Source organism: Serpula lacrymans (genome assembly GCF_000218685.1).
Source record: "Serpula lacrymans var. lacrymans S7.9 unplaced genomic scaffold SERLAscaffold_3, whole genome shotgun sequence".
NCBI classification, from domain to species: domain Eukaryota; kingdom Fungi; phylum Basidiomycota; class Agaricomycetes; order Boletales; family Serpulaceae; genus Serpula; species Serpula lacrymans.
In genome coordinates, this window is record NW_006763292.1 from 554,231 (window position 1) to 570,730 (window position 16,500).

Sequence of the window (16,500 nt, forward strand, 5' to 3'; positions counted from 1 at the left end):
ATATTGAATACATTATTCAGTGAACTGTGGTGTGCATCAGCATGCTCTTGCAGAGTGTTAACCAACGATGCAACTACTTACAAGGCATCCTTGGTATCTTCTACCATTCAACTTGTGTCCCGAAGAAGGTTATTGATGTCCTGAGCCATGCTGATCTGTCTATTAGTATGGCATCCATATTAAATGCAGTCAACTCCATGTCCAGAGAGGCAAGCCGGCAAATCAAACATGCTGTGCGGTCCCTAAATAGTTTATTTGCATATAATAACTTCAACATCAATTTCAAGACAGGACAACCTATCATTGAACACCAAAATACATTTATACACGCAACATCTGCAACTATAGTGCCGCTTTTTGGTGTAGACAATTCAGAGGCCCTGCGGTGTTCAGCTGAACTCTGGAGCTGTGATCCTCAAAATCCATCATTAACAGCACTACCTTGGCCCACAAATTCTGATGATATCTTCCATTTTCACATGGAAGACACATACAGTAAACAAAAACCTGGTGAAAAGCTCAGCCCTTGTCTGGCTGCTTTTGCATGACATATGCAACACATACTTGTACACCAGGGAAGGGGCTTTTCTCAGTTTAAACAGATCCTTGGAGAGCCAGCAGCCATACAGAAAATACTGCTGCATAAAACTGAACAGGTTCCCTGTCATTCAATGAATATCAATCAATCAACAAATAATGGGAATATTGAAGTGATGGAAAACTTACTGTGACAAGGTGGCATTGGAGATCTTACTGATAAAGCCCTTGATCTAGAAAATGATGCTAGTATGTCCGAGCATGTTTTGCTGGTCCATGGTGATCTCCTCATTTGATCTCCTCATAAGGAAATGTCTTGATGTGGTCCGGGATTCATGTTGTATTGAAAAAACACCAAAAAACCAGCTACAATATATTGTTTTTATGCCTGGGTTGTTTCACTACAAGATGGCAGCTGCTGATGCACTTTAGAGAGTATACATCCATCCAAAGGAGGGAAAAGAGGATGAAAATAGTTTTTTCCAGCATATTGGTATCCTGCGTCCAAATGAAAAAAGCACATTTGCAAGTAAACACGGGTTCATGATATTATTTACCATGACCTGTGGGCATCAATGCTTGACTGATGGCTGTTGAAGCTAGGAAGAGTAACTCACAGTTGTTGTCACTTAAAGTATTTTGGAATCCAATCCATCCTGGAATTTGATTGTCAAAATTTCAAAGTCCATTGTTCTAAAATATGTTGCCAGTGGAATAATGACACACAATGTTCACAAGAAAACACTAGTTAACTGTGACTAATGAAAACCTGCTTCTGCAAAACCGGGATGAGTTGTTGTATATTGATTTGTGTCATGCAATAAACACAGTGTAAGGAATCAATTTTTCTATTGCATTCCCATCATGTGATGGCTATTCAACCTGTTCCCTATCACCCCTCTTGCTATTGAATTGGAAGTCATAGCCGGTACTCTATTACTTTTATCTTTCTTCTTCTTGTTTTCCTTTCACACTCATAACCTATCATACTTACAACATAGAAGACTCCTCTCTAACCCTCGAGAAGATATCCCAATGATGTAGCATTAATAAAAAGCTATGCCCGGGAATACTTTGGCGAGAGATTAATCAGCAATATAAGCTGTGACTCAGCACCTTCTTATGGGTTTACTGATCCAGCCAATTGTACATCTCTTACTAAGGATTTCTCCCACACAATTAGTAATTACAATAGATCATACTATTCCCTCCTTTTTCTTATTGGCTAACTGTTTGGTTAGACCACTCTTGATTTCTTTATTCCCTTTGGACTGACCTCTGCAATTCATTATATTCATTATATAAAGAGTATATACTGTGACAACACTAACAAGACACAGCCTTGGGGCACTGGAGCACAACAAAAACAACACTCAGAAGAAGAGGAAGAGGTGGGAGTGGTTACCCATTTGGCAGGACCAAGTTAGTTGTTGGTAGACAACAGGAGGACTCGCTAAGTCCTTCCCCATGTTTTGCTCCTGTATATATACTAAAATACATGAGGTACTGTACAGTTGTAAATAAAGTTTAAAGTCTGATGTTTAGCATATGACCAGTCACATGGTGAGCCTAGATACTGGTCAGGTGATGTGTCACATGACTGGTTATGTGACTATGAAAAGTCCAAAAATGTAAAGTAAAGTAAATGGTCACATAACTGGTCATGTGACTTGGAAAAAGTAAAAGTAAAAGTACAAAAGGTGAAGCGTAAATAGGTGCTGGTATGTTAATTGTAACATATACCCAATGTATTATTCCTTAGTTCAATATTAGTTTGGATTCGTGCCTATACAGATACTCTTCAATCACAATACTCTGATCCACCACCTTTCCTCAAGGATTTTGGTCAGACATTTGTTATTGTTATATAGCTTTGTATTTGTTGCCTAACACACACAAGATGTCAGTGGAGTCAAGGCTTCATGTCTTCCATGGATATATATACTCAAGGCTATCAAGAAACATAAGTATGCCACACAAATAAGCCGCTTTTAGACTCAACTACGGTTTCACTATCCTGAAATTTTGTGGTGTATTCATTGAGTCTAGTTTCAATGCAATTGGGATTAACAGATATGTCAAGCATAATAATCAGAAATAGCATACTATGCAACCCAACAGGAAAACCACATGCTTTCAGGGCAGTAAATTTGTTGGTACAACAAAATTACCTATATACAAAGGTGAGTGTGGAAACAATGGCACAAAAATCCAAACAAGCTAAAAGAAACTAGGTTATTTTTGCTGGAACAGGGTTGAACCACACAATCAGGCACATTATTGAGGAGTCACCCTTAATAGAAGTCTATTGCAGCTGTCATGTTATTGTTGAGAATGCATTCCATATCAAATCTCATGCAACTTGGCATACACCCCCAGATATAACAAAAACATCAAAAAAACTTGTAACTCATATAGCAGAGACTTCTGCACATATTTTCACAGCAAACTGAAGGGCAAAGTTTTCTGTTGGAGATAAGGTGGCACTAGGGGTTGAGCTTGTACAAGAAGTACAGGACAACATACTTCATGAACCTTTAGAGGGCAGAGATGACTTGATGGAGATAAATGCAGATGACTTGCTGGGTGATTGATCCTAAGAGCTAGCCCCAGTGCATGGTGGTATGTTTTCATTAGTTGCATTTGTGCGTGGAGGCCTAGCCATGTAGTTTGGACATGTGCAGTTTGACACTGTCATAGTAAATAGAATATAACCTGGATATTTGCTGCCACTTACCTATATGCCCAACAGCCCCACAAGCGCCACATTTACATTGCCTTTGAGTAGCATTTTGACTGACACTGATGTTGGTTAATGTACTTGCAGTGGGTGCTAGAGGTCCAGAGGCAACCATTTAACTCTGCAACGGTGCAGATGTGAAAAGCGGGGGCAGAGGTGTAGGCGGATAATACCTAGAACATAGTGAGATAACCTGATCACCAAACATGTCAGAATTTTGCCAGCAAGTCTGATGCTTCAAAGAAACTAAGTCAGTGAGTTTTGAGTGATGTGCAACATCAACAATGTGATCAAAAATGCCATCTGCAAGTATCAACTGCAGTCCAAAAAATTCATCCTCTCCCAGCCCACTTTCTACCATCTTTTTCTCTCTCCATTCCTCAAATGTCTTTCAAAAGTCCAAATCCTCTGAGGACATTGTGTATTCATTAAAATTGAACTTGGGTTTTGCACAAGTGTGTTTTGGTGGCGGTTTTGATGGTGTGAATAGAATGGGACAAGATGAACTGCATGTGTCACAACAGTGATGTGACTCTTTGTTCTTGCACCACTCACAGCACTCTAGGCTCTCAGCTGCAGCATTGGTATCACCTGTTGCTGCCATGAGAAAATATGTGAGTGTTTAGTCCAATTATTCAAATCTGGCTAGTGGCTCACATTTTGGATTTTTAAAATACTCATCAACCACATTCCTTCAACAAATACCTCAAGAGCGTGTATTTGTATATGTGTCTATTGCATTGGCTTTGTGCTCGGTGTTAGAACAGCCTGAAGGAATATACTGACTTGTTCCAGGTGGCATTATAGCGGCTGTTTGCTGTGCAAAGTTCTCCACCAGCTGAATGTATGCTGTATTTTTTTCTACGGCAATGTCCATAGCAACAACACAATCCTCTTCCCCCTCACTATCATCACTCATTTCCTCCCCTTCTTCATTATCTTGAGGTACCAATGTTGTACCTCTGATTTGTGTATGCTTACTGATGAGCTCTCTTTCTTTATCACTAACCTTTTATTTTTGTTTTCCCTTCTTTCCCTTGTTTTTGTCTAGATATTTTGGTTCTATAAAATATATGGCAATGCCATCAAGAAGCTGGTCTCAGGCAGCCTGTCCCATATGCTGTAACAGAGCACACAAGGATGGTGTGTATTTCCACTGTACCACAAGCCCTATGCTACGCAAGTCAGGGACCTACAAATAATCATAATCAAGTGCCTTTTTCTATCTGTGTAAGGTATTGTACTTACCATTCCTGCTGTGTCTGTGCAATGTATGCCCCATAGAGCCCCAACTTGAAGCTTCTTCACTGTTTTTTTTTGAAACTCGGCACTCATCCCAGAGTGAAACCACACTATTTTATCCTTGTGCATACTGGGGACATGAGATTGCAAGAACTCACCCACCACCTCTGTTTTGTTTCAGAAATTTGCAAATAGCATAAAGGTTTGAGTTTAATCCAGTCACAGGACTCTGAGTGTAACAACCTAGAGTTAGTTACTCTGGCGCACACAGGAACACACTGTAAAGGTAGTGGAAGACGGGGAGTGGATACCCCTTGGGCTGCAGTGAGTTAGTTGGTATACAACAGGAGGACTCGCTGAGGAGTCTCCTGGATCTATTGGGGTATATATACTACTACAGGTTTGTTTGTACATGTGTACTATACAGTTTGATGAAGGCAGTGGCTGATGATGTCATAGGGCCTAGCCCGTATGGCCAGCTCCACTGCGTGAGAGAGTTAAGTCTAAAAGTAAAAGAAAGGCAACACGGCGCGAGAAAGGGAAATGCCGCGTGGCACTTAAAGTATAAAGTTAAAGCGGAGAATAAAAAGGAAAGGAGATGTCCGGAAATTGTGTTATCGTAACACTACCCCCCTTCTAAGGCTCGACTTCCAGGCGAGACCAAATTCCGGAGGTAGTGGTAAAATTTTCGGGCATAGGTTGTAAGAGGGAATTAAAAAGGTTTGAATCCATGCCTCTAAGCTTCCTGGGAGCTGAGGGATTCCTAGAATAAAATTCGCGAACAGCGTCGCGGGAGTTTTCCAGATGGGATTCTGGTTCCCACGTTCTGTCCTCGTCTCCGTAGCCCTTCCATAGGACCAGGAACTCTAATTTTCCACGCTTCAAGCGTGCATCTACCACCCGTTCGACTTCGAACTCTTCTTCACCTTCCTGGGTGACTACCACCGGACCGGGCCGGTCTACGCGCTGTCCCGGCAGCGGTCCTTTGTAGGGTTTCACACGGCTAATGTTAACTGTGGGTACCACCCTCATTCGTTTTGGGAGTTCCAGCTCCACCGCATTAGGTTTGACTTCCTTAATCCGGTAAGGGCCAATCCACTTTTCGGTCAGTTTTCTAGACTGCCGGTCTTTTAATTTTAAGTGGTCGGTATCTAACCAGACCAGGTCGCCGACCTTGTAGTCAGGGGCCTTAGAGCGTCTACGCTCTGCCCTGTCTTTCATCTGCTCTGCAGTTCTAAATAGCGCCTTGCGCGTTTCGTCCAAGACAGACTTCATGTCTTTTGCCATGTTCCCAGCAGCCTCGTTTTTGCTTTTGCCAGGTTCTACACCCATTCTGGGGAGGTACGATCTAGTAACCTCGAATGGTGCCTTTCCTGTAGCCGACGACTGTTTAATATTATAAGAGAACTGGGCTATCTTTAGCCACTTGGCCCAATCTGTCTGTCTGTCGTTAATAAATATCCGGAGATACTGTTTCAACTCCTGGTTGAGTCTCTCCGTTTGTCCATCGGTTTGCGGATGGAACGCCGTGGATAATTTAGGTTTGATGCCCAGCATCCGGCATAATTCTTTCGTAAATTCGCTAGCGAATTGCGGTCCTCTATCGGAGATTACCGTTTCTGGTAACCCATGGATTGACCATACGAAATCCTTAAATAGGTCTGCCGTACCGGCGGCGGTGATGGTTTTGTTGGTGGGTATGCACTTCTTTGGAGAAGCGATCTACTACCACCATTACTGAATCGTACCCGTTTGACTCGGGCAGATCCGTCGTGAAGTCCACCGATATATCCTGCCAGGGGCCAGCTGGTATCGGGTTTGGCATGAGTTTACCGGCCGGCGGTTGATGGGAATTCTTGGCCATGGCGCATCTCAGACAGGATTTTACATATTCCTGTATGTCTTTGACCATGCCAGGCCACATGTAGTTTCTGGAGATCAACTCCATCGTTTGTTGCCATCCAGGGTGCCCAGCCACTGGAGTGTCATGATGTCTATCTATTGCCTTGATCCTTGCGGATTCCGGCACATAGATTTTGTTTTTGAAATGAAAGAGCCCGTCTTTCCATAAATAGTTTTCATTGCCGTCAAGGCGCGCCTTTTCCTCTGGGGAGATGTCTTTCCTGAAGACTTCTAGGAGGTCGGAATCTTGCCTGATTCTAACATTGGCGACCCTTGATTGATCTATCAAGGTGACACCTTTGTTGTCATCTTCGATGCCGTTGGCATGATCCTCTCTTCTAGATAAAGCATCCGCTTTCCCCATTGAGCTTCCTGGCTTATGAATTAATTTATAATTGAACCTTGACAAGTACACCGCGTAGCGGGCTTGTCTTCAGTTCAGGTCTCGGGCCGTCATGAAGTACTCTAGGTTCTTATGATCGGTCCAAATTTCGAATTGGTGCCTAGCACCTTCTAAGTAGTGCCGCCAGTGCTCTAAAGCTCTAATGATGGCCAGCATCTCCTTGTCGTATATTTGATAGTTGCGCTCTGTAGGCGACAAACTATGCGATAAATAGGCACAAGGCCTCCAAAGATCATCAGGACATTTGATGGATAGAACAGCCCCAGTGGCGAAGTCAGAAGAGTCGGTTTCTAGCCGGAACTCTTTGTCTAATTCAGGGAATGCCAATATGGGTGCTGTTGTAAATGCCTGTTTAAGCTTATCAAAAGCTTCCTGTTCTTTGGCGCCCCACTGCCAAACAAGGTCCTTTTTGGTGAGATCGTTCAACGGTCTCGTGATTTTTGCAAAGTTTTCAATAAACCTTTGGTAGAAATTTCCCAAGCCAAGGAAGGCCCTAACTCCTTTGACGCAAGTAGGTTCTGGCCAGTCCAATATAGCTTGAACTTTCTCAGGGTCCATCCTGATTCCATTCTGGCCTATGACAATACCAAGGAAGTCTACTTCCTTCACTTTAAAATTATATTTTTCGGGTTTGATGAATAGGTCCCGTTCCTGTAAGCATCAAAGGACTTCTTGCACGATCCTGTCATGCTCAGCCTCATTGTCTGACTTCATGAATATTAACAAATTGTCAATGTAAATGACGACACAGTTTTCCATATCCGCAAAAATCTCATTCATCATGCTCTGGAAGGTTGCCGGTGAATTGGTCAACCCAAAGAACATAATAAGGGGTTCGAAAGATCCTCGGTGGCACGTGAACGCGGCCTTCCAAGCATCTTCCTCTTTGATTCGTACGTTATTGTACCCCCATCTGAGATCCATCTTTGTCAGGATTTTGGCGCCAGCCAATTTGTCTACTAGCTGACTAATTAAAGGTAGCGGATACGCATTTTTAACCGTGTGCTCATTCACGTAACGATAGTCCATAATCATTCGCTTTTTACCATCCTTTTTAGGAATGAAGAACACCGGGGACGTCATAGGACTTTTGGAAGGTCTGATGTAACCCTTCCTAAGTTGTTCGTCTATGAAACTAGATACCTCGTCTCTTTCGGGAGCAGAGAGCGGTATCATGTGTCCCTTCCTTGGTTTGAAGGTGTCTTTCAAATCTATAGCATGGTCCCAAGGCTTAGCCTCTGGGAAGCGCTCTGATTTGTGTTTAGAAAAGACTTTCCAGAAGTCGTGGTACTCGGGAGGTACCAGCCTCTTAATCTCTTCCTCAGGTTTCACCTCATCATCGTCATTGTCGATCTTTTCTAAAGATCTGAGCTCGTAAACGTGACTAGCGTTTATTTTTTCGAGACGCTCATTGTGACGGACATGATTTGGTTTACCCAAGTTTACACATTCCTGGGGACAATGTGACAATGTGACAACCCCTGTCTGCCAGTTGATCTCAGGATTGTGTTTAAATAGCCAGGTCCAGCCTAAGATTAAATTAATCTTCCCTAGTTGGGTAGCTTCGGCAGTGACTCGTTCTCTGTGTCCTTGGTATTCGACCACAAAAGAACATTTGTGTGTAATACAGCCACCTGCGTTAAGCGTACCGTCAACGTTATATACGGGAATAGACGTTTCTAATTTTACAAGGGGGAGTCCCATTTGCTCCGCCCAGACCTGATCTATGAAGATCCCGTTAGTGCCTGAATCAAGCAGTGCGCTCGTTGAGTGTACTTTGCCCCTGGCAAGGTTTTCCACACCAACGTCTAAACGGATCTCCTTTTGGAATAAATACGTGCGCATCAACACACGCCTTGGGATTTCGGGAAAGGGTGGCTCCAAAGAAGAAGAAGAAGGAATTTTGAATGATACATGTTTTTCTGTTTTTGTTTCACCAGAATCAAGCACCCTAGTGTTTGTCTCGCCGGGGCCACGCTCCAAGGGAGACGCTGGTGCAGCGGTAGTATCATAAATATTACAGTTACATTTCTTCATACATGTACATACTTCTGATAACAAATTTAGAAATTTCTTTACAAATTGGGGAGCCATCCCCGTCATTCCGTTATTGCTCGTGCAACACCCCGGAGCAGGGGCCACTTTGTTGTGGTTTACTTCATTTTTACCAGGAGCTAAGGTACCCAAGTGACCTAAGCCCCGAATTCTTTTCCCTGAGCCTTCATTTCGTTGACCTGTTGGTCATAGAAGAAGGCCCGGATTTCGTCGTAAGAACGACCGGCCAAAGAGTTGAGCCGATCGTCCGGCTTTTCGGATTCTAACTGGCGCGCCTGGCGCCCTTGATTATTTTTTTGTTGGGCGGCCTGCGCCCCGTTTCTACAGTCTCGGGACATGTGTCCCTCTTGGCCGCAATTGTAACAGCTGCCCTTGAATCTGCGCCTTTGTCCGCCTTGGACCGCGCCGATATCCATAGGAGCACCCTGTCCTGGCTGCAGCCCGAACGACTTGAACCCGCGAGAGTGATTGTGATTTTGGTTTGATAACCCAGGGCGCCTCTGGGATATTGTGGTTTGTTTGGTGGACCCGCCACCTTGGTGCATAGCGTAGAGCTCCATGGCCCTACCGACTCGTCTGACTTCCTCGGCTGCCAGAGCCAGGTCGTCACTTCTCGTATCCTGCAGGTAGATCTGTTCTGCAATGCGAGGGTTCACATTGCGTTCCAGCAGTTCTACTGCGTGTTCGTTACCTAACCCTCCTTGGATGGAGAGGGCCAGGAACCGGGTGACGTAATCGTCCGTCCTCAGGTTTCCCTGTTTGAACAAACGGATTTGCTGCCGAGCCCAGTCACGCTCAGCTTGTGGTTTGAAGTATTTTTCGATCTCCTTCTTGAGATCATCCCAGGTAGGCCACACACCCGCGGTGTAGCATTCCTGGAGTCTTACTTGGGCGTATCGACCCGCCACAGGTCCTTTTAGGCGAGATAGCACCGCAGTGGCTACCTCAAAATCGTCGGCGAAAGTGTCCCAGTTCGCCTTGACCCAAATCTGGAGCTTGATCCACCATTCGGCAAATCGCGCTCGGTCTCCTTCGAAGGCGCCAGGGTCAGCGACGACTTCGACTTTCTTGTTAAACTTTTTCTCTACCGAGGGGGTTGCTACAGGGGGGTTGGCCTGTATCTCGGCGAGCTGCGAGGTTAATTCCGCTATCTGCACACGCATTGCGTGCAGTAGCGCATTCATATCTTGCGACGACATGTCGACTTGTTCTCTTTGGGTAACGTAAAAATAGGTAACTGGGGGTCCCCGCTTGCTATCTGCGGATCAACCTCTTCCCAGCTGAGTATCGGATCTCAATCTCCGACTACCCACACTATAGTATTTGAAAAAGTATATAAAATGTAAACGTAATAAACCCTGGTCCGAACGGTTGTCAGGGGGTGGTCCGCTTGTTAAGCTGTCAACCCTTCTCCAGACTGGCGGAGGCAAGTGCCCGGCCTGGTCAGAGGTATTCGAAAGTGAAAGTTTGTATTTTAAATCTAATCAACAGTGGTTCCACACCGACTGCTGAGCTAAGGTACTCCCCTTAACGCTGGGGGCCGCGTATTGAAGGTTTTTGGGTTCTTCTCCCAAAGCACTACAAGGCCGTCGCTAGGAGCGCACCTATCTGCTATGTGGGATATTCCTAACCGCTAACCAATCTCCTTCACCCTGGAGTCCGGGTGCCCAAATGATGGGACTTCTGCACACACGTGCGAGAGAGTAGAAAGAGCGAGTCCTAATGTAACAACCTAGAGTTAGTTACTCTGGCGCACACAGGAACACACTGTAAAGGTAGTGGAAGACGGGGAGTGGATACCCCTTGGGCTGCAGTGAGTTAGTTGGTATACAACAGGAGGACTCGCTGAGGAGTCTCCTGGATCTATTGGGGTATATATACTACTACAGGTTTGTTTGTACATGTGTACTATACAGTTTGATGAAGGCAGTGGCTGATGATGTCATAGGGCCTAGCCCGTATGGCCAGCTCCACTGCGTGAGAGAGTTAAGTCTAAAAGTAAAAGAAAGGCAACACGGCGCGAGAAAGGGAAATGCCGCGTGGCACTTAAAGTATAAAGTTAAAGCGGAGAATAAAAAGGAAAGGAGATGTCCGGAAATTGTGTTATCGTAACACTGAGCAGGTCCCATTTTGTACTAACCAGATAAATCGTCTCCTCAACTTGGTAGTATATGTTGGGCTGATTATTAGTGTGGTGGATCTTGACTATGTTTGGATTGATGTGGAGCTTATATTTCACATCTTTGAGGATGTGAGGAGGCATAGTCGCTGAAGCACAATGAAATGGTTCTGTATAAGGGAAGAATCCAGTGCAGGTGTCCTATCTTGCTATAATCAGGCTGGAAAGTGTTTCCCCACTCACTTATGCAATGGGCCTCATCTAGTGTCACATTAAATAGCCTTCAAACAAATGTAGGATCATCCCAAAGCTTCTTGAAGTAAGGGTTATTCTGCACTTGTTCTGGGCTAACGATTATAGCACGGAATTTTCTTGCAGCCATATTCTGTTGTATAAGTTCAATGATAATAAGTAACTTGTGCAAGTACTTGTTACCTAAAAGATTTTATCTGTAGCTGCAGTTGCAGTCAAATTGATACCTGGTATACCAATTGCATTCAGTTCCTCAATGTTTTTGTCTCCAAAAATATTAAGTGGTGTCACAAGAACAATAATGCCATCATTATTGAACAAAAGAGGAATCCAGAAGCATAGTGTCTTTCCAGAACCAGTTGCTGACAAGTGTGATAATCCAACTCTTATGCCAAGTAAACAGAGAGTTAGACTACTACTTGCAAGCAGGGTCTTAAACAACAAATGAAGATTAAATCAACAGCTGAGGAAATATATACACGGAGTAGCTGCTATATATACTATAGAACATGTGTTTGTAATGAGGCACTGACTGAGCGACATGCATAATGCATGAGGCGCTTTGTAAGTGTCTTAATAAGTAGCTATGTGATTGGTCATGTGATTGGTCATGTGACTATGATAAGATAAGATGGGAATTTGTAGATAAAAGGCTGAGTGATTTCCAGTGAGTACAAATAGGGCACAATATTTGCCACAGCATATTATGTCAGTCGGCAGTGGGTGTTTAACAATGTGTTAAAGTTTCGGTATATTTTCAGAAACATAGTATTATATAATACAAACTATGGCTGCACTAGAAGAGCTTGAACACCCACCGTCAAACGGTTTAGGAGTCTGACTCTAGCTGTAGTTAGTTTTGTGGAAATTATATTATGTAAGTGAACTTCAGAGCTCTCTGTGATTATAACTGGCCTTTTGTGGCTATTAACATTTGTTTGGTATATAAAAGGCTTTGTACCTACATTTTATGGCATTCAATTGCCCAAGTATCCTTCTCCCGCGCTTGTTCCCATGCCCTGAAGGTCCAAATGTATATACTACTATAGTTTGTTTGTACATGTATTACTGTACAGTTGATGGAGGCAATGGCTAATGATGTCATGGGGCACAGCCCGTATGACCAGCTCCACTGCATGAGAAACTTGTATCTAAAAATAGAAAAGCTAGCGCAGCGCAAGAAGGTGGAGTTTGAACGAAGATGGAAAGTGTCGCATGGCACAGTGTGTGAAAACTACAAAAAAAAGTTGAAGAGGAGAATGAAATTTAAAGGTCCAAAAATTGTATTATTGTAACAGCTCTGTAAGAAATGTTTTGCTGATATGCTGTCATAATGTTTGCGTGATATAATTGAGTGGTAATATGTACATAGCAAACAGTATTGAAAGGGACTATATACTGTGCTCCCGCTGATTGTTGTTGAATTATTGAGAGCACATATTCATCCTATCAAGCATGTAGCATCAACAAAACATTAAATTTGAGCAAGACAATACAATACCAAGAGCATGTTTATTTATCACGTAAAAACTAGCAAAATAAAAGTGTAAAATTGAAGAACGGCAAAAAGCACAACATTAATCTGGAATCTAGCAAACCAAGGACTCATTACCAGATAAATTGAGCATGAATAATTTGCTGCCACTTGATATTTACAGTTTCCATGGGAGGGGACTAACTTGGCCGTTGGGGCATGAGTGGCCAGGTCTTACGACCAATAATTGACACTGGATCTGGCACTGGTCAGTCACTCCGGCCATACATACTTTGTACGTGTCCCTTGCATCCATCACCAAGCATCTGATTACATATCCTCCCACACCTTTCCCTCTTTTGCAACTTGTTTCCTGTTCTTTTGCCATCAATTTTCTTGTCACAATCTAAGTCAAACCGCTAGTTTCTTTTGATTCATTATTTAAAATATATCTGATCACGTGACAAAAGCACATAACTCATTATGTAAACAAAGTAGTAAGTTATATCCGATCACGTGACAACCACGTGACAAAGCCTAGACTATGACGCATAACATCAGTCAGCGCCTCATGGCTACTGCATGCTGTATCAGTCAGCGCCTCATGGCTGACCTTCAGAAATGTATATATACCAACACCCATGTACATACATTTCCTCGGCATAGGGTATAGGAATCTTACACAATCAACAACTGTAACAAGTACCGTCCATGAACGTAACAGCAGCTATCACCATCACCATCATCATTATTATCATCATCATCCTCGCTTTACTCAAACACTTCTACCAAACTCACACACAACCCATCATCCCACTAAATCACATTCCCACTCGCCCTAACACCATCTTATCATTTTTCCCAGCCAACGTTTCACCCACCACCTCCCAAGACTCCTTCCACACCATCCCCCTTTAGCTACCATTATATCAATATAATTCCTTTGGTGTGGAACCATAGGAATTTTCTCGTTTTTACCTAGTTTCATTTTCACTTTCCTCTGACCAGGCCGCGCATTTGCGTCCGCCAGTCGGGAGAAGAACCGAGAGCCTAATAAGCCGGTTATAACTGGACCACTGTTTGGACCCAGTCTTACTACTATAACTTTTACAGATAATTCGTAAAATACAAAAATAGCACAGTACGTACATAGTCAGTGGTGAACGGAAGAGGATCACCTTGGCTCAAAGAGAAAAAAACGATAGACTACTCGAGATCCTAGAAAGCGGTGTATAGATCCAGCTTATCACTGGGGAATTCCTTTCTATGCTCAGTAGAGAATTCTACATCTGGATTGGAGAACAACACGTTTATACCAGAGACTACATCTTCAGAGGACAATTCCCTCTACCAGAAATCACACCTATCAGAAATCCCTCCCCTGTAATCAAACAGGAAACTCCCCCACCACCACAACTCGAATTCAGAAATGTCCAACCTAGAATATCGAGATCGGCCAGAGCCATCCAACAGTACGGACGATGTGTTTACTCGGGAAATGATGGATTCATTACCCCGAATAGACACTCCCCTGCCGAAAGAAGTATCACTGGAGGCATATGTAAAACAAGAAGTAGAAAAGGCGATCAGACAAACACGCCTTCTATACCAATCACAACTCGACGAGGTGCTAGAAGAAGTGAGCGTCTTAGAAAAAGACTAAAGAAAGCAACACCATCTCCAGAAAAGGTGGAAAGAAGTAGGACAGCCCTAGAGAAGCCAGAGAACTTCTCAGGAGATAAGAAAAAGTACCGGGCTTTTAGGGAGTCCCTACTTTTACACTTCAAAGATGACACTGTCTATTTCAAAGATGACAGAAAAAAGATAAGCTTTGTGCTGTCTTTTATGAAAGACGGAGAAGCCACGGCCTTCCGGACTGACTGGCTGGAAAACAGAGTTGATGCTCAACAATTAGGGCTCGACATCACACATACATACGGAAGTTGGCCATATTTCGCCGAAAAAATGGAAGAAAGGTTCAAGGACAGTTTTGAAAAGGAGACTGCCAAGAACGAAATATTGACCCTGAAACAGGGTAATGAAACCGCCCAAGCCTTTTTTGAAAGGTTTGAAGAAAAGAAAAGATGGGCGGGATATACAAACAGAATAAACGAAGAGTTCTTAATCTCACTATTAAGAAGAAACATGAACAAACCCCTAGTAGACAGGGTGATCTACGGGGGACACTGTTAGAATATACTCTGATATACCAATACTCCATAGGATAATACCTCTGTTTTGTAAGCCAGCCCAGTATGCAGCAGCTATTCTGTGTAAGACGTCCGTGGTTGCATGTCATGTTTAAGATCCTACATTGTATAACCTTGGCCATATAGCTCAATTGGTAGAGCAGCTGGCATGTATCCAGAAGGTTCCAGGTTCAATCCGTGGTCTGGTCATTATCCAATTTTATCAGACACATTCCAAGAGACTACAAGGAATGGAAGAAAGAACTCATCCGAATCGATTATATTTGGAGAGAACGAGAAAAAGAGAAGAAAGGTTCCGAAATTGGAAAAAGACCAAATTCGGAACAAAGGAAAGAAGGAGAAAAGAAAAGAGACGGAACAGGCTATACCTATACCGGTAATGGAGAAAGGATGGAAGTAGATAAAGCGAAATTCTGCATGGAAGGACAATGTTACCGATGCGGCAAAAAAGGACATAGAAGCTTCAAGTGCAAAGATGCACAAAAGAAGAAGCCACAGTTTAATGTCCGAGAGTTACTAGAAAAAATGACAAAAGAAGAAAGAGAAAAACTCCTGGAGGGTTTTTAAAGAGGCCAGTGGTACCGCATCAACCGGCTGCGCCTAAAAAAGACATCTTGAATCGATTTCTTCCTTTAACTGTGGAAACATGTAATTTACCAAACAGCATTGACAATAAAATTACAAAAAACACACAGACAAAGAAAGAAATAAGAAACAAAAAAGATGCAAAAAAGAAAAACACAACCGCAGCAGAAGCGGCGCATAGTGACGAGACATCCGCAGTTTCGATAGCGGGCAAATCACTAAAAAGTGCAGTGCTGATGGCGGATGTTAAGATTCCTACACCCGATGCGGCGAACTCTACGGAGGAAAACGCAGCAGAGACTGTAGAAGAGAGGTCAGGAACCCCTCTAAAAAACCTAGAAAGAAAAGAAGTTTGGACCCCAGAGTGGGTAGTAGACAGGCTTAAAGACCAAAAGGAAGAAAAATTCATTGGGATTCTAAGCGCCTGGACACACAAAAAGAGAACTAGAGAAGTAACCCGAGAAACAATAAAAAAAATCAACTGGTTACCAAAAGCAGAAGCTATACAAGCGATCATAGAAATTGCCTCCCCTAAAAAGTACATTAGGGGCACCCAAGGCAATCAAATGAACGTAAAGTGTAAGCTTACTACGCTAGACACTCTTAAAACAGAAATAGTCGAAGCATTATAGGACAGTGGATGCACGGGGAGTTGCATTGATTCCCAATTTGTAAAAGACAAAAAATATGAAACGAAAAGGATACCCAGACCTATTCCAGTCTATAATGCAGATGGGACTCTTAACAAGAATGGAGCCATCAGCAAATTTGTAATACTATTCATGGAAATTGATGGTCACGTCGAAAAGATACATTTGGCCGTAACCAATCTGGGTAATGGAAAAATGTTTCTAGGACATGAATGGCTAAACAAGCATAATCCAAAAATTGACTGGAAAGAGTCAAAGTTAACCTCTGAAAGATGTCCCAAAGAATGTAAACCGAGAATCTGGATCTCTGATCCAGAGGAAGATCCGGAAA